Below are 19769 nucleotides of genomic sequence, written 5' to 3' on the forward strand. Positions count from 1 at the left end.
TCTCTCAATAACAATGCGTTTCTGTCTGCAGAACTGCCCCTCAATGGATATTTTTTTATATTTTTTTGCCACCATTTGGAGTAAATTCTAGAGACTGTTGTGTGACTGTTGTAATTCACCTCGGAGTTGGTTGGTTTACTTTATGGCTTAGAACACTTTTATGAAGGATTTAATTAAATCCCTAAGCAAATATGAATGAGGAAAATACTTCCAGAACCAAGACGGCTGTAAAAGTGGGCGGGCACTGTTACACTCTATAAGGATCAAACTTCCACATTACTGGTCCAGCAAAGATTGTGCTATGGACATGTACGATACATAACATTTTTAGATTTTGTTGAGGAGAGATGTGCTGTTAGTCTGTCACCCAAAACACCCAAAAAACCCTGGCAACCACATTTCACAACATTTCTTCTGAATTGTTTCTTTTCAGTTCTGGTTTTGCTGAGAAAAAAAAAGATTTTCTTGATCTTGAATGTTTAAAATATTTCACTTCCATTGTCCCTGTATTCTTACCCATCAGCCATCAATCTCTGAACTCCCCCTTCTGTCATATGCCTCTGCTCAATCCAGATGCTCTTGTGGAGTTAATGACTATGAAGGAGTAGAGTGCATGAGAGGTGTTATCTCACGTACAGCTCTTTATTCTTACTGACATGTCAACCCTAAGAGCTTCTGATGCCACGCAGGTCATCATATTCTCAGGCAAAGTCACAACGACCGAATAATTCAGTGATATGAAGGGAAAGCCATAAGTTACCCAGACTTCACTCCTCCTAATCTGCAAAGGGATGATGTAGCAACCAAAGGTCTTGTTTAGCACATGCATAGCAAAGACTGCGTAGATGGAACGTCAACTTGCCTGAAGGAAAGTTTCCAACAATACGTCTTTATAACCGTGACAGACTTGCATCTGTGCCTAAAGGTGCTACAAGCATTTTTTTTTAAAATACCATGCACGATATAGTGTTTCTACCTGACAGATATAGCTGAAATATGTGTCCTGAAACATCCTGTCTCATTGACAGCACTACACTCTGTAAACAGCAAAAAAGTGTCAGACATGTTTATAGCCTTTCAGAAAACTAGCTGATTCACTCTCTGCCTATTAATTATTTTGTGTTTGTTTTTAATTTTTTTTGGTAATACCTTAAGAGAGCTATACATTAGCATGGCCATTCATTTAAATAGTTGTTGCTTGGCTGGTGCACAAGTCCAAAAGTTTGGAACCTGCTTGCTGCCATCTTTGCACATGGTGACACATTATAATCTTAAAGTCCATTACAGATTTACACCATGTGTATTGAACAAGAAGCACCATAAACGTGCACACATACATGAATGATGCAGAACTGCTGTAGCTTATGACTGATTAAACCTTGTTGAAAGACTCTTTGGCTTTTTTTTCTGGCATTGGTCAGGCAGGATCTAGGGTTGCCTTTGTTAGCATGGGACTGCAGAGAACCTCTGTTTTTCTTTCCTGGAAAAAAGACATGCCACTAGCTAGTGGGATCCATTATGAAGGTTTCCCCTGGAAAATGCATCATAATTTTCTTTCCCTCCTTTTTTCTTTCTCTTCTTTTTTTACTCTTTACTCTACCCCCCCCTTCTTAACTCCATCACAAAACCTTCTGTGCCCAGTCCCGTTCCCTACAAAATTCCCTTCCTCTGCTGTACATCTACTCCACTTCTCCATACTCAGTTGATCCATTTGCATTTCAAAGGCTGCATGAACAAACAGCGGATGTGTTGGATGATGCACATATTGACTAAGGTAGACAAATGTATGGCTGCTGGGCAGGCGCACAGGACTACATGGCCAAAAGCCCAATGATTCGGCTTGGCTTAACTGTTTCCATATTACATCTCTTGATACTAAAAATGTGCAAACCCTTTATCAGAACTCTTTTATGCCTTTACTTAGCCACTATGTGATGAAAAATAGCTGGGTTGACCAAAGCTGAATGCACATTGCAAGAGTTTTGCCACGTTTTTGCTGTCTGAGATGAATTGTGCAGATTTTGTATATTATTTTGGTCATTATAGTCATCTTTGACACTTTGACATGCTCACCAATGGCTGATTAATTGGCTTTGCGATGAATCATGGCCTCTGGTATTGTCAGAATTTTCAGTCATCTCACTGTGAAATCAGGGACAGTAGGTCTAAAGTTCTTCAGCTAAAATCAGTCTGTGCTTACCGAAATTCAAATTACTTCCCCCAGTGCCCGAAGCAGGAAGTGTTGTTAAATGTATGGGCATTTTGAACTCCAGTTGATGTAATAAATTGAACATAAATGCATATTTTATTAACTCTACCCCCCAATCCAAACCCCAACACTAATTCTAGCTGTCGGTGGAGTAAAAGCGTATTCTTAGAAGGAAATGCAACATACCAAATCATGCTAATAATTGATAATGCAAACGTGATTACTTTTTGTTTTCTTTGGGACCAGAACCCAATGTCTGATGGGAGAAACACGGGAGAATGGGATCAATGTAAGGATACCAGAACGTTTTGATTTCCTATGTTGGAAATCATCCTATGTTGGTTTTTGGCCACATTCCTGCGCTGCTTATGCAACACTTGTCTTATAAAGAACCAATAGAAGCACCGAATTGATTATATAATCAACATGCAACTAGGTCAAAAAGTCCGATTTTTCTAAGCAAATAAAAATTAAAAGAAAACAAGAAAGCCAAAATAAGCACAAACGATTGGTTTTGTTTCAACTTTTTGTGTCACTGAAGATGTTAGAATGCAACATGGAATGATGACATTAATACCCAAGGAACGCTATCATTAGTGACAAAAGTCTTAGCAAAGATGTATAATGTAAAGTCTAACATAAAAAAAAAACATTGACTGACATCTGCATGGGCTTAAACCAAGATGTCATTGGTCATAATGTGCATGGTCTTATTATTCGCTCTCTGGAATACTCAGTTCTGATTGGTCAATTGTACCAACCAGTGGTATGAATTTTTGGAATGACCACACTTCTGGGGGTAAAGTGAAAATAGACATGTTACGTATTCAGAATACAAAATGATGTGACTGTATTCAGAATACAATTACTTTATACAATTTTGTACTTTTTAAATACTTCTCTCATAATGAACACAAAGTAGGGCAGATATGAAAAATATATATTTATTGTCAATCAAACAAGAAATTGTATTTCTAACACACAAGTGCACACTACAAACTCGCTGTCTCTTCCTTTAGAGGAGCTGCGGCGCTTGAGCAGCGTTGCCACTGTCATAACAAATTTTGCTAATTTGAAAACACAATAGCAAATTAAAATGATCAAATTGCGGGTTGTGTTTTTTGGGGATACTTAATAAAATGGACCGTGGTCACCAAGAGGATAAAAACCGAATGAACAGTACTAAAATAAAAAACGGTTGAGAAATAGCAGTTATTAATTATAATAATATGAATAGGTAAAATATGGGCGAAAGTACAGCAAAGAAAATTATTTGAAGATTTGAGAGTCAAAACAATGACAGAAAAACATACATTTTGCTACTGCAAAATGGGTGGCTGATATATGTATGAGCGCTAGTTCAGTGTGACACGTGTTGTAACATACAGGCATTTGTTAACATTTGTTTCTCATTTTTAAAGTAAAAAAAAAAAACATCTCATACAAAGTGATTCACAAAAAAAAGTACAACTTCAAAAACACACAAAAAAGGTTATGTAATAAAAAAGTGTAATTTAATAAAAGAGATAGAAAATAATTTTATATTAATAAATAAAAGTAAATAATAGCCTAAATATGGAATATGGAAAAATGCAAGCAAGCCTAATTCAATGCATTAATAGACTATATTGCAGTCAAATGACCTCATTATTTTGTAAAATTTTTTCAAGTGGCATCCATTTATCACTTGATAATAAATATGCTTTTATTGCATTTCTCATCTTATTTTGTCGAAATGTATTATTCTTTGTCAGTCCAATCAAATAATGGTTTAAGAAGCTTAACATTTTGTTAACATATTAACATATTAACATATTGTAGTTGACCTCAAACTGCCTTCTCTTTGCCTTCTGCCCTAAAAATATTAGTGTCCAACTTGACATCTAATTTAAAGAAACATTCAGATTCACTAGTAGATTAATAGTGGAGATGTATCAGTCCAATTAAGATAATAATGACTAATAATAAGTATTCTGAATTCATTACTTTTTTTATTTAGCATTCAGCCCAGAATACTTTCTTAAAGTAATCCAACCAAACCTGCATACATCCAGGTATTCTGTGTCATCTTTTCTATTTCTCAGCTTGTGTGACCTCTACAAGTAAGCCAATAAAATAATTTCAACTCAGATTCATGTTTCATGTCCATGTATTTGTTTATTTAGCAAGTAGTCTTATAATAAGCGAGATAATGAACAGTCAGATGGTAATTTTCACATTAGTAACACCTTACAGAACTCTGTAAGACATGGAATTCAGCTGTTAATTATATAATAATATAATTTTAACTCAAATTATTATTTCATGTCCATTTAATTATTTATTTGGTAAGTTACCATATATTAACTAGGATAATCTATAGTCAGCAGGTTATAATTGCAAAATAAACCCCTTCGGGACCTGACCACCCTGTTGGGGTTTATTTTGCGATAATGACCAGCTGACTGTAGATTATCTCTTAAATATTGACCAACAATAATAATCAAAAGGACATAAAAATAAATCAACAAAGGAAAGAAAACAGCTTGTCAAGCCATTTCATGGGTTCTTTATAGAAAGAATAGGTTATCAATTCAATGAGAGAGATAGAGATTGGAAGAACTGGGACCCAACACTCATGACCCATAGAACGCAACACTCTGTGCACGGACAGCCCTAAAAGAGACACCGTAGTCCAAACGCTTAGCACAGGGCTTGTGCCACACATCCAAACTGCCTCTAAATAAAGCATGATATCATCCAGAGCGGCTTTATCTCATATTCTGGAACTCTCCCCAGAAGGATCAAAAAAGTGCACAGATTATGGAGGGAAAACAATGTGGAGGAGTTGTTGAAAAATAAAAGAAAAGACTGAGCGAGGGAGGGAGGTAGAGTACAAGGGTGTCATCACGTCTGGTGGTCTGGACTTCTTCTTACATAACTGTCTGGCTTCAGTTCACTGACAAGTGAACCTATAGTGCTAATGACATGAATGCACTTTGACAGACTCCATAGAGTGGCAAGCAAAACAGAACCAAAAAAACTTTGGAAACCTACTCAGGCACATCATCTGTTGCAAACTCTGCAAATATCAGGGAATTTCTAATCATGATTTCCAGGCCCGGAAAAATAGACATGAAAATATCTAGAATCTTAAAAAGTTATGGAAAGTTCTATTGTTAATATTTTTTATATACATCCTCATCTCTAAAATATTTAATTAGTAAAATATTGCTCTTTATGTGAGCCATTGCTATGCAATGAGGTTTCTAAATCCCAATGCAGTAGAACCAGAAAATTAATAGTTTGCTTTCACTCTCATTCACAGAGCATTTGATAGGTTAACCTGCAGAGAACCGAGCGTGACTGCTGTGTGAATTTTCCATTTCCCAAGTAGAAAAACTAGTATCACCTAATAAACAAGCTTTTTTTTCTAGCGCAAATAGTTTTGCTACTAATGTATGTCCACATATGTGGACAGCAGGACTACGTTGTGAAATTTTACAAATTACCAGGCTTTAGAAAGTCAGATTGTTTTCATCAAATTGTTTATTATGTTGCCAGGAGTTTTGGTTATTCTTGTTTTTTTCTTTTAACGTTATAAACATTACAGCTGATTGCAGTTTGGTCATGACATGCAAGTACCAATGATGTTTGATTTCATTGACATATAAGCTGACACAACGTGTCTAAAAGCATCATATTTCATCTGAGACATTTGGGTCAATATAGTTCTGGTCAGAATAATCTTTCAAAATTCACCTTTTGTGTTCCATGGTACAAAGAGTATGAAACATACTCATCCTTTTACTTGTCCCTAGAACAAGCAAATGGAAAAGTAAATCATAACAGAATTGCATCACTCAAGTTCTGGGTGAACTTTTCCTTTAAGACTAAAAATTTGTTATTAAAATGTGCCTTTTAATATACAGTGTATAACTGGGGTACCGACAGGAGGTAGTGTAAGGGATAAAAGAAATGAATGCAATTGACGTAAGACATCAGTTTCAGCATGTAAGCCCATGACACCAAATGCTACCTTTTGTTAATCTTGAACTGTCATTTCTGGCAGTTTAAACTTGTTTTTGTTGGGAACGTTTTAAGATTGCAAATTTGTGTGGTCTATCACAAGACGGTGAATTAGTAGCTTCAGTTTGTCCATTTAACCACTCTCGGGGATAAAGAAAAGCAGTGTAAAAACCAGGCAGTAATAATTATCTCTGGATCACATTCTTTTGTCTCCATTCCCAGGTTGCTCACAATGGCATTCTTTTGGAGATGGACCACCCAAAATCAGGAAGGATGGTGGTGCCAGGTTTGTATGTAATGCTGTATGTTGTTGCAGAAGTGCAAACCATTCTATAACTGCAATCCTTCATTTCAATTGCTTTTAAGGAAGTAGTTCAGTGATGGAGCTGAGATGTGTTGTTTAGTATTTGCATTTAAAGGGCTGAATTCCTCTGGACTAAAACTCTCTGGACAATCAGCATGTAATCTCTGAGAAAACCAGCATAGAAATGTTCTCGCAAAGACACCACCTCACACCCAAATAAATTAATATATGATCATACAGTAGGATTATTGAACTGCCAAAGGCTGTGATTAAATTCAGAATGAACCAGTGATACGCTGATCTGTGTGGACGTGCGGGGGCTCGTGTTTTTAGTGCAGTTCATATGCATTGTGAAGTAGCTACTACAGGTTCAAGCATTCTCTCAATTCCAAACATTAGTAACTGCTATAAATGTATTATACAAATCTACAAATGCGGAATAGTAATGGAGAGTTTGACAGTGGTTCACAAGGAGCGAAACATTGCATTCCCAGTTTCATGATAAAAGCTCCTAGTGTAGATGAAATAAACATGACTGCATGCAGTCAAAATAAAATAAAATAATAATGTTTAACACAACGTCTTGTTCCCTCCATCAGGGAACGGGGGTTACACTAGTAACCTAGTCTTTCCCCTTCTGTCACTCACTCGACACTGTGTCGATTGTAGTGACACAAGGTGTCCCCATTCAATAGCGCCACCTACGACCGTGTTATGTGATCTGCTGATGCTGCTGCAGTAGGCTGTAGCGTGCCAAACGTGCATGAGCACAAGACTGCACGTAACCCTCCCCGACACCCCACTAAGACGTCATATTGTTTTTATTAGGTTCCTGGCATCCGGCCAAGGATTCCCTTGGGGGTGGGAACAAGCGACATGGCAAGCATGGGAGCAGGCCGTGCCAGCCCCAGCCTTTTCTCTATGTTTCACCTAATAGAGTGTTAGATGAGGCTGGGACCATCTAGCTATAAAACGCATCAGGGAAGGCGTTCTTTTCCAACTCCTATTCTTTCAGGGGGAAAAGACCCCACAGAGACCACATCCTGCCCAGGCTGGTGGAGGTTAAATGTGGCGAATACCTCACATGGGTTTTTTTAGGCCACATGTGGAAGTGGTAGATCCTACTTGCTGAGAGGGAGGTGTTGCTACAAGCACAGCGACTGGGAGGCAGAGGGGACTGCCAAAGGGAGGCGCAGGTTTGCCGGTAGGGGGACCGTACTGCAGAAAATACGCACAGGGGGATTAATCCATGATGGCCAAACCCTGTAGAGCACTGTAACGTAGGCAACGATTGAAGAGACGGAAACAGGTGTCAGCTTAAGGGGTAAGCTTTTGTTTATTTCTCTTTGTAACAACACTATTGTAGGTTTTCCTTTTTCTTGCTCGGGTTCTCTCTCCTCTGCTCTGTCACTGCGGCCCTTTTTATGCCGCTCTCCTCATGTTACTGAAATTAGACACAGGTGTTAGTCATCATTTAGCTCAGGTGTGAGCCCTTACCGCTTTTCTCCCGGACGGGCGCTTGACCACGCCCCGCTGCCACATACCCCCACCGCCCGACACAGGCCGGGCGTCATCCGGCCTGCCTACCACTCCCCCATTTCTGGAGAGGAAGTCGGCGGCAGCCATCTGCACCCCGGTCTGTGGACCACCTTGAACTTAAAAGGCTGGAGAGCGAGATACCAACGGGTGATCCGGGCGTTAGTATCTTTCATGCGGTGGAGCCACTGCAGTGGGGCATGATCCGAGCAGAGGGTGAAGGCCCGCCCCAGCAGGTAGTATCGGAGGGTGAGGACCGCCCACTTGATGGCCAAACACTCCTTCTCTACGGTGCTGTACTTAGTCTCCCTCAAGGAGAGCTTCCGGCTAATGTACAGCACCGGACGTTCCTCTCCCTCCACCACCTGCGAGAGCACGCCCCCAGCCCTCTGTCTGAAGCGTCCGTCTGCAAAACAAAAGGGAGAGAGAAGTCAGGTGAATGCAAAAGCGGCCCCCCACAAAGTGCAGCTTTAATCTCTGTAAACGCCTGTTGGCACTGCTCTGACCACTGGACCGGATCTGGAGCCCCATTTTTAGTAAGGTCAGTCAGCGGGCTGGTGACATCCGAATAATTAGGTACAAACCGTCTGTAATAGCCAGCCAGCCCCAGGAACTGCCTCACCCCCTTTTTGGTCTTGGGTCTAGAGCAAGTCGCAATCGCCGCGGTCTTGTCAATTTGGGGTCGCACCTGGCCATGACCCAAGTGGAACCCCAGATACCGTACCTCCACACGCCCAACCGCGCACTTTTTCGGGTTTGCCGTGAGCCCCGCCCGCCGCAGCGATCTCAGGACGGCCCTCAGATGTTGTAAGTGCCGCTGCCAATCATTGCTATAAATGATGATATCATCTAGATAAGCAGCGGCGTACGCAGTATGCGGTCTGAGGATCCGATCCATGAGTCGCTGAAACGTGGCTGGTGCCCCGAACAAACCGAAAGGAAGCGTCACGAATTGATGTAATCCGAACGGCGTGGTGAAGGCCGTTTTTTCACGGGAAATTGGTGTCAGGGGGATCTGCCAATAGCCCTTCGTTAGATCCAAGGTCGAATAAAACCGAGCAGAACCTAACCGATCGAGCAGTTCATCAACACGGGGCATTGCGTTCGCGTCAAATTTAGACACCGCATTGACTTTTCTATAATCTACACAGAAACGTACAGACCCGTCGTTCTTGGGAACAAGGACGACCGGGCTGGACCAATCGCTGTGAGACTCTTCTATTACTCCCATGTCCAGCATCGCGTCCAATTCTTCCGAACTATTTTCTTTTTATGTTCGGGCAAGCGATAAGGGCGGCAACGCACCACTACACCCGGCTCGGTCTCGATGTGGTGTTGTATGATGTCTGTACGGCCCGGTAGAGGAGAGAACACGTCTGCAAATTCCTTTTGTAGTTCGGAAACCTCTGCGAGTTGGCGTGGTGAGAGGTGGTCTCCACAAGGAACCGGGTGTTAGGATCGCAGGCTTTGTTTACCTCCGGTCCGAGCTCCGCCCTCTCCGGAACTACCGTTGCCAACGTCACAGAGGCCGCCTCTTCCCTCCACAATTTCAGGAGGTTGAGGTGATATATTTGACGCGCGCCCCTCTATCGGTACGTTTAACTTCATAATCGAGGTCCCCTACTCGTCGTGTGACCTCAAAGGGTCCTTGCCACTTGGCGAGTAATTTTGAGCTCGATGTTGGGAGTAATACAAGTACTTTATCTCCGGTGCAAATTCCCGTAGCTGAGCACCCCTGTCATACAGCCGGCGTTGGCGTTCTTGAGCCTGGAGCAAATTCTCCTGTGTTAACTGCCCCAGTGTGTGGAGTTTTGCTCTAAGATCAAGAACGTATTGAATTTCATTTTTGGCATTGGAAGGCCCCTCCTCCCAAGTTTCACGGATGACGTCGAGGACCCAGCGTGGGCGTCGTCCGTATAGCAGCTCAAATGGGGAAAATCCCGTGGAGGCTTGCGGAACCTCTCGTACCGCTGAATAACAGGGGTCCAGCCATTTATCCCAATTCCTAGCGTCTTCGTGCACGCAATTTACTGGATCATATTTTTTAATGTTTTATTAAATCGTTTCCACCAGCCCATCCGTCTCGCGGATGGTACACGCTAGTGCTGAATCGACTTAATGCCCAACAATTCATAAAGTTCGCGAAGTGTTCGTTGACATAAACGTAGTGCCTTGATCGGTGAGGATTTCTTTCGGAACCCCACCCGGAGATTATCTTGAAGAGTGCCCGGCAACACTGCGTGCTGAGATGTTGCTCAGAGGCACTGCTTCCGGATACCGCATTGCGTAATCCACCAGGACTAACACAAAGCGATGTCCGTGTGACGTCCGTTCTAATGGCCCGACGAGGTCCATTCCAATTCTCTCGAAGGGAACCTCGATCAATGGAAGGGGCGCAAAGGCGCTTTTGGGGTGGCCGGTGGGTTTACCAGCTGACATTCGCGCACGCCGCACACCACCTGCGGACGTCGCCGCCAATGCCCGGCCAATAGAAACGGGCTATTAGACGGAAAAGTGTTTTCCGTTCCCCTAGGTGACCGGCCATAGGATTATAGTGAGCCGCCTGGAAAACCATTTCCGGCGGCTCCGTGGGATCAACAATTGTGTCACCTCCTCCTTTGTTTGAGCGTCCTGCGTCACTCTATATAACCGATCTTTAATAGCTGAAAAATACGGATATGAAATGGCGACACCCGGCCGGAGTTGTTGACCATCGATTACTCTCACTTGGTCAAAGGCGTGCTTAAGGGTTTCATCCCGCGACTGCTCCAAGGGGAAGTCCCCTCAGGGAACTCCCTGAGAGGAGGGGTGACCCCTCAGCCCCTTCCCTCGTCACTCGGAGCAGCCGAGGGCGGCCCCGCTCCGCCTCCCCTGCCAGAGCATCGCACATCACACACCTCCTCACTTTCATGCAGGACCCATCCGCACAAACTCCCTCTAACACATTTCTAAAATTCGGCCAATCAGTACCCAAGATTAGCGGATGGGTGAGGCGGGAACTAACCGCTGCCTCCACACTATGTTTTTCTCCCCGAATTTGATTGTTAAAGTCACCATGGGGTACTTGTGAATATCCCCATGCACACACCTCACCCTCACCCGTTTAGCTGTGCCCAAAGCCCGGGTTGAACCAAGCGTTGGTGGATGGTGGTCTGATTACAGCCGGTATCCATCAATGCTTGGTATGTACCCCCTGGATCCTTACCGGGACCCGGTACGCTCCAGCCCGACCGGGGCAGCCTGCGGGACATCGGAGACCCGCACCACCGTCCCCACCTCCATCAGCGGACACTGATCCCGGAAGTGGTCCGGGTCTCCGCATCTCCAACAGACCGGCCCAGGCGCCACGGCCGCACCCGTGCTGGCGGGCGCCACCACCTGAGGAGGAGAGCGGCTGAAGGACGGGGAAGGGTTAGGCGGGTTCTCCCACAGCCGGGAAGTTGGTCTGATGTATCCTCCACGCCTCGCGGGGGCAGGAACGGGCCCTGGGGAGAGAGCAGAGCGAGAGGGAACAGGGGGAAACAGGGGAAGACACAGGGGAAGGGGAGAGAGAGAGAGGGGGGGAGGGCTCATCTGCCCTCGGCATCGCCGCCAGGTGGTCCTCCGCGAGCTGAACAGCTGCCTCCAGCGACGCCGGGCGGTGGCACTGGACCCATTCCGCCGTTCTCCTGGGCAGTCTTTGCGTAAATTGCTCCAGTACCACCTGATCGATAACTCCCTCGACGTCGCGGTCCCCCGCGAGCAGCCACCGCCGACAAGCGTCCCGGAGCCGTTGAACAAACGCAAACGGGCGGTCGGACTTCTCCAGCTTCATGCTTCGGAAGAGCTGGCGATTCTCTTCCGGGCTCCGACCAACCCGCTGCAGAATGGCCCTCTTCAGGTCGGAGTAAGCCAGGAGGTTCGTCGCTGGTAGTTGTTGTGCCGCGAGCTGTGCTTCCCGGACAGGAGAGGAATCAGACGGGCTGCCCACTGTTCGGGCGGCCAGCCCCAGATTTCAGCCGTCCTCTCAAACAGGTCGAGGAAGGCCTCAGGATCATCTGCCACCCCCATCTTCTGTAGCATGGGCGGGGGCAGCGCAGCGTGGGTGTCCGGGGTCGCGGCTGGGGCTGACGCAGCCTCCTGGCTGAGGAGGCTCCGGATAGCGAGTCGGTCCTCTGCCTGAGCCCGCATGACCTCGAAGAACCGCCGATCTTGATCCTGCCGGAGCTCAAGCAGGGATTGTTGGTGGCCTTGATGGAGAGTAGCGAGGGACTGGAGGATTTCCGCCAGCTGGGAGGACTCTATGGGACGACCTTGCTCCATAACAACAAAAAAAAATGTCCCGGTTTTGGCACCAATGTAACGTGAGGCAACGATTGAAGAGACGGAAACAGGTGTCAGCTTAAGGGGTAAGCTTTTGTTTATTTCTCTTTGTAACAACACTATTGTAGGTTTTCCTTTTTCTTGCTCGGGTTCTCTCTCCTCTGCTCTGTCACTGCTGCCCTTTTTATGCCGCTCTCCTCATGTTACTGAAATTAGACACAGGTGTTAGTCATCATTTAGCTCAGGTGTGAGCGCCCTTACCGCTTTTCTCTCCCGGACGGGCGCTTGACCACGCCCCCGCTGCCACAAGCACCTATTCCAGTACAGAGTAATTAGTACCATGAGCCAGAGGTCTATGGAGGATAAACATCCAGGGAGTGCAAGTTTAGTGGACTCACCTGGGAGAAAAAGTGCACGTGTTAGCCTCAGTGGAGGGGAAAGGCGCTATGTGCAATCGGTACACCCAGTCAGCTGTCCTGTGTTACCGAGTTCTACATGCTCGGACCTGAAGAAACACGGGCCAGGGCCAACTCAACCCTCTGGAGGCTATTGATCTCACAAGGGTATTGGGATGCCAAGCTCCTCATAGATTGTGCTCGAACCCGCAAGAGGGCGGGCACGGCCTGGGTTTAGAAGGGCGGTGCAAGGGCATTGATGACCTCATGGACAAACCTCTGCTGAGGACAGTGTTCCTTTCCACTGTCCGCCACAGCAAACAAAGAGCTGCTCGGAATCATCTAGAGCTCTGTGTGCGGTCCAAAAATAGGTACGCAAAGCACGCACCGGACACCCCAAGCAGATGGGGCTTGGCTGTGTCTTACGCAGAGGTAATATAAGTGTTGGATGGTGTCTGCTTTTTCACATCTGAAAACTGCTGGGCAAAGTTTTCAACGGTGTCGCCAAATAGACCGAGCTGGGAGATGGGGGTGTTGAGAAAGCGGGCTTTGATGGTTTCCCGCATCTCGACCAAGTTTAGCTTTAGATGACGTTCCTGGAGCACAAGGGTGGCCATCGCCTATCCGAGTGCCCGTGCTGTGACCTTCGTAGCCCCGAGGGCGAGGGCGGTAGCTGAGCGCAGTTCCAGCAGCACATCAGGATCAGGACTACCCAAGTGCAGTTCTTTAAGTGCCTTGGCCTGGTGGTTTTGCAGGAGGGCCGTGGCATGCAGAGTGTAAGCGGCCCGTCCGGTGGCGCTGTATTACCCGGCAAAATCATGGCCGCCGAAAAAAGAAGGCACAACGCGGGGGGAGGCTGGAGTGGCATTTCCTTTAAGGAAGGAAAGCTGTGCCCACAATGTTGCCATGGTCACGCTCTCGCAATGAGAACATTAACCATTCATAAATGCTGCCTCGTTGTGATCGCAGCCCATACACGTAAGGCAGCATATATGACCGTCAGAAGCGGAGAGATATCAACCGCATCCAGGAACTACACAAAGCCGGAAAGGCATCTTGAAAAAGATGCATCTTTAAAAAGAAGTTCAACGCCAATGTGTAAACTCTTTAGAGGAAATATACTCTTTTAGGAAACGCTGTTGAAACGCCCAGGGGCGTGGACTGCACTGGCGTAGAAAGCCGCTGGTAATGCGCCATAGCAATGCTCTTAGAGGTGAGTGGAACAGTAGTGAGTATCTCAGCTCGCTGATCACACAACCGCACAGCTCCGAAGAAAGAATCTGACTGAACAGAGGCACATCCCGCCTTTTATATCCGTATGTCTGTGGGCGGGACATGCAAATTCGGCATTTTTGGCATTGAGTATATATCGAATATTGTGAATTTGCTAAAAAAATATCGAGATAATATCGCCCAGCCCTACTCTATTGCAGGTATGTTTCTCTGATTTGCAGTCTATTGTATGTTCATTCTGATAATTTATGAATTGGCTTTGATTGAATTTGTATTGACTGATTCTCTGATGTAAAGCGTTATTCCTACCTGGCAAATAAATTGTAAAAACTTTGATTATTCTGGATTTTTCTATACTCATTATTTCCAGTAAATTAAGCAAAATTATTATAGTTCATGATAATAAACTGATTGGAAATAGTCTAAATTTGAGGTCTAAAAATTGGAGTCAAATCAAATTACTAATGGAGTCAGATTAAGTCTAAACTAAACCAAATAGTTTAGGATATTTGTGAGTAACAGACATAATTGTAGTCTTTTTCACTGCTAATCATTTCCTTTGTTGAATCCTGCATCTCACCTGCATTCAGAATTAAAAAATATCACAATATTCGTTTACTCCACACAAGAACCAAGGTATTTAGCATCAATAATATATATATTTTTTTTTTTTAAGACAAAGGCCATTTACACATAACAGTAGATACTATTTGTACTAATTATAAATTGCATCAAATCTATGTGTTAGACTCTACTGTGTTTTCTCCCCTAATTAAAAACTAACATACAGTATAGGTTTATCACTGCAGCGTGTTTATTGCATTTACACTGCGTGTAAAATTATTAGGCAAATTGTATTCCTCAGGATTAATTTTATTGTTGAACAAACCCAATGCTCTCAGTCAATCCAAAATGTTATTGAACCACAAACCTGAATGTTTAACAAAGAAAAACGTCTTGGGTTACATGTGTAACTCTTGTTCCCTGAAAAAAGCGGAACGAGATGCTGCGCTTTTGCTAAGCGCTACGGGGAACAACTTTAGCTGTGAACCGAGCTGAATAATGTGTGAAACACGTCAATGAACATTGACCGGAATTTATAGCCTCGGCTGATGTAATCATTAGATGCACCTGCGGCCAGGCTATAAATGGATACGTCACCAGGTGTCGTCAGATACTTCTTTTTGAAGAGCAGTCCTGGGACGTCCCAGTGCGGCAAAGAAGCGCAGCATCTCATTCCACTTTTTTCAGGGAACAAGGGTTACACATGTAACCCGAGACGTTCCCTTTACAAAAAGCTTCACTTTGATGCTGCGCTTTTGCTAAGCGAGAACCTGGCAGTTCAACTCGAGACAGTGACTGTGACAACCGAGCTGATGACCCTCCTATCCCCTTAAGCTGGACGACCACTTAAGGCCGCTACCCCGCCCGTCAGGGAGGCGTCTGTCGTTAGCAGTCTGCGACAACAAGACGCACCTAGAGTGGGACCCAAGGCAGAAAACCAGGGTCTAAACCACATAGAAAGGGAACGAAGCCTGAGGTGCGTAACCCTATTTAGCCTAGGGGTTTTGGCCCTTGGAAGAAATCCCCTGGCTTTTGGCCACAACAAAAACGGTCTCATGAGCAGAAGGTCCAGAGGGATCACCAAGGACGCGTTCGCCCTAAGACCTGGAAATCGTTGATACTGATAACAGTGCAACCTTGACCTAGCCTGACTTTGCTCAGGGTGATCTGAATGGACTCAATACTAGCGGGAGACAGTTGTGCCCGCATTGTGATTGAACTCCATACGATGCCCCGATTGACAGTGTTCTGAGTGGGAGAGAGGACGCTTTTCTTGGCGTTGAGCCTCAACCCCAGAGAAACAGATGAGCTAAGACGACGTCCCTGTGCTGAACTGCCAGTTCCTGGAACTGCGCTAGGATCAGCCAGTCGTCTACATAATTCAGAATGCAGATGCCCCGGAGTCGCAAGAAGCCAGCGCTACATCATGCATTGTGAATGTGCGGGTAAAAAGGGCTAGGCTGGGTGAAAGAACCTGACCCTGGAAGGCTTCGCCCCCGGAAGTGAACCTCAGGAACTTTCCATGTTGTGGCAGAACTTCTAAATGAAGTATAGAAGTGTGTCATAAGATCGATGGTGACCAGCCAAACGAGTTGTAGGGCTTGAGACATGACCGTCTTGACAGGCATCATCTTGGACTTGAACACCCACGGGTAGTTCAAGCTTTAAGATCTAAGCCAAACGCCACCCCTCACCCTCCATGGGTAACGGGAAGTATTTAGTGTAATAACCTAACTCTCTCTCTGGAAGGGGAACACATACCATGGCCCCTTTAACCAGGAGATTGAGTCTTTTGTTTTTACAAAAAAAGAAATCCGGTTTACGGTAGTGAGAACACGCCGTTGAAACACGGAAAAGCGGCAAGTGAATTAAATCCTGACGCCCTTATAAGACCCACAGAAAAGAATATATCCGGCAGGAGTTTCCACGCTGCCAGGATCTCTGAGATGGGTATTATATTTTAACACTTCCTGTTGAGGGGTTGTCGGGTGTTTCGCGTCCTGAATAAAATGCAGGAACAGCGAAAACCCCCAATTTTGATGGAAGCCTCTGCAACCCGAAAACACCAAGAGGTGGCGGGAATGGAGGGGCTTCGAGGGGGTACCGGGAGGGGTGAAGTGAAGCACGCGCCCCGTCCCGAGGGGAGCTACCCGCTAATCTAGGTGCAAGACCGGCAGGGTTTTCTCTTGGGTCTTGCTTCGGGGGCTGGCGAGGGCGGCGAGACTGTCCCCAATCCCTGGGAGGAGGAGCACGACTCGCCACGCTTTGCTTTTGAGCCTCCCTTCAGTCAGGACCGAGGCAGGTCTGCGGCTTGCTCGTCAAGCGCAGAACCCACACTCAGGTCGTCCAGGGGGTCAGCCTGGTACGCCTGTAAAACAGCATAGTGTGCAGAGCAGCACCAGCCTGACCTGCTGCTTGATAAGCCCTTCCCACTAAAGTGGAGGTTGTCCTACAAGGCTTTGAGGGGAGAGAGGGCTTCTTAAGTGACGATGCCGAGCCCGGCGAGAGATAGCCCGCAAGCGTCTCTTCGACCGGCGGCATCACTGAATACCGCCGTGCCTCAACACCCACGATAGTCGAATATAATGACGTCGAGGGTATGCGAACACGGGAAGAATATATATATATATATATATATTTTTTTAGGGGTTCTCCATGAGCGAAAAAGCTCTTCATGGAGGTTATCAAAGAAGGGAACGGACCCATGAGGCTTTCCCTTTCTTAGACTGGAAGATAAAATCTATCCCCTAATTTGGAGCGTTTGGGGGTCTCTTTTTCGCGTGGTCAGTCCAATCTGGCAACCGCACGAGTAACAACATCGAGCAATTCCTCCGTAGATTTTCTATCGCGGACAGAAAGCTCGGAGGCGGAAAGAGAATCGCGATCCACCTCATGATCCGAAGAAGCATCGAGATCATGTGTGAAGGACCAGCTGGGTTTGGGGAGAGAGTGAGAGAAAGGGATCAACCCGTCTCTTGCTCCTCAGCCAAATCCATGCAAGAGCCCCACGAACGATTTCTTTTTTTTTTTCGTGAGTGCTGACTCCCGGAAGCAAGCGAGGCGAGCACGACGCACTCTGCCTGTTAAAGCAAATCGCAGTGCTCGCACCCGCCCTGCTGCAACGCGAGAGCAGCGTGCTCTTACCACCAAACAAACAGAGCAAAAACTGATGTGTGTCCTCTTCAGCTATAGAGCGAGAAGAGGGGAACACGCACCGTTTGCGGCTTTCAGTCATTCTCTCTTTTTCTAAACAGAAGAGAACAACTGATTCTAACTTCTAACAGAGGAAAGAAAGTTTTGACAGGGTTTGTGAAACACACAGAAACAGAATCGCTCTGAAAAAAGAGTTTCTGACGACACCTGGTGACGTATCCATTTATAGCCTGGCCGCAGGTGCATCTAATGATTACATCAGCCGAGGCTATAAATTCCGGTCAATGTTCATTGACGTGTTTCACACATTATTCAGCTCGGTTCACAGCTAAAGTTGTTCCCCGTAGCGCTTAGCAAAAGCGCAGCATCAAAGTGAAGCTTTTTGTAAAGGGAACTGAGTTTTGTCTTTCACAGGGAATATATAAGAGTGCACAATTATTAGGCAACTAAATTACAAAAATAATTTCTCTAATTTCTTGATCCGTTCACGATGAACTTTAGCTGAAGCAGCAACCACAGCCTCCCAAATGCTGTTTACAAAGAGGTGTATTGTCTTCCCTCACTGTGAATCTCATGTTGAGAAGGGCCCACAAGTTCTCAGTAGGATTTAAGTCAGGTGAATAAGGGGGGCAAATAATGACTTGGCCATCTTTGAGGCCCTTGCTGGCTTGCCAAGCAGTGGAGTACTTGGATGCATGTGATGGAGTATTGTCCTGCATAAAGATCATGGCATTTTTGAATGCTGAGGATTCTTCCTGTACTACTGCTTGAAGAAAGTACTTTCCAGAAACTGGCAGTAGGTTTGAGAGTTGAGTTTCAGTCCATCTTCAACTCAAAAAGGTCCAACTACTTCATCCTTAAAGATAGCAGCCTATACCAGTACCCCACTCCTCCACCTTGCTTGCACCTGACTCGAAGTGGTTCCCTGTGTCCATTAGTGATCCAGCCACGGGCCCATCCATCTGGTCCATCAAGAGTCACTCTCATTTCATCTGTCCATAAAACCTTTGAAAAATGTGTCTTCATGCATTTCTTTGTCCAATCTTGACGCTTCTACTAGTGAATCTTATTCATTTGTGGTCATGTTTCAGCCTTCTTGACCTTGGCCATGTCTCTGAGCACTTGATCCCTTGTACTTCTGGAATATGGTGGCTCTGGAGGATAATGGGTTCCTGGTAAGTTCTCATATAATTCTTTAATTGCAGTTAATTTGTGCCTTTTCTGCTCCATGCATTTTTTTGTGCCCTAGTTGACTATTCACAAAACAAAACATTTGATTGTCCGTTGGTCACGCCTCAATAGTTTAGCTATTTCAAGTGTGTTGAATCCATCTGAAAGGCATTTTACAATATTTGACTTTTCAGTGTCAGTTAAATAACTTTTTTGGCCCATTTCATCTGACGTAATGAAGCTGCCTAATAATTATGCACACCTTGATATAAGGTGTTAGTCACTTTCGCCACACCCTCCCTCATTACACAAATACATACCACCTGAAAATGATTGAATCCAATTAGCATTCAAGTTTATATGGTTAGGATTTGGAAAATGTGCATGAAAATAATATGATCAGAATACTCACTTGCCTAATAATTGGGCATGCAGTGTATATAGAGTCCCACAGACACCCTACACCAAACCCTACCCCTAAACCTAACCCTAACCTTACCGTAGAAAAAATAACCATGGTTTTACTACAGTAACCATACAATCAGCATGTTATTTAGCATTTAAATATAACATTTTTACTCTGTCACTAAATCACTTTGTTCCAGCTAAAAATTTTGTTCGTTTTCGTTTTTTGTTCCTTGAACAGTTTTTAGTCCCTAAACTAACTAAATTAACAATATAAGGGTTTGGAATAACATGATTGTGGAAAAATAATAGAATTTTCATTTGTTGGACAGAATTTTTTACTTTTTTGTTAACCTCTGCACACTTGAACTTCCCCATTGCATTTCTGTACAATCTGTCCAACAATCACCCATCAGTTGTCCCCAGCCAATTGTTGTCATCATACATCTCATCATCTGGGCCTTCAGACCTTCAAGAGGTTTCTACTACC

General features: G+C 45.0%; 1 pseudogene; it reads left to right on the forward strand.

Moving 5' to 3' along the window:
* LOC127634810 (succinate--hydroxymethylglutarate CoA-transferase-like) overlaps positions 1-19769 on the forward strand; it is a 101515-nt pseudogene that overhangs the window by 46374 nt on the left and 35372 nt on the right.

Source organism: Xyrauchen texanus, chromosome 42, assembly GCF_025860055.1.
Source record: "Xyrauchen texanus isolate HMW12.3.18 chromosome 42, RBS_HiC_50CHRs, whole genome shotgun sequence".
In the NCBI taxonomy this organism is placed as follows: Eukaryota; Metazoa; Chordata; class Actinopteri; order Cypriniformes; family Catostomidae; genus Xyrauchen; species Xyrauchen texanus.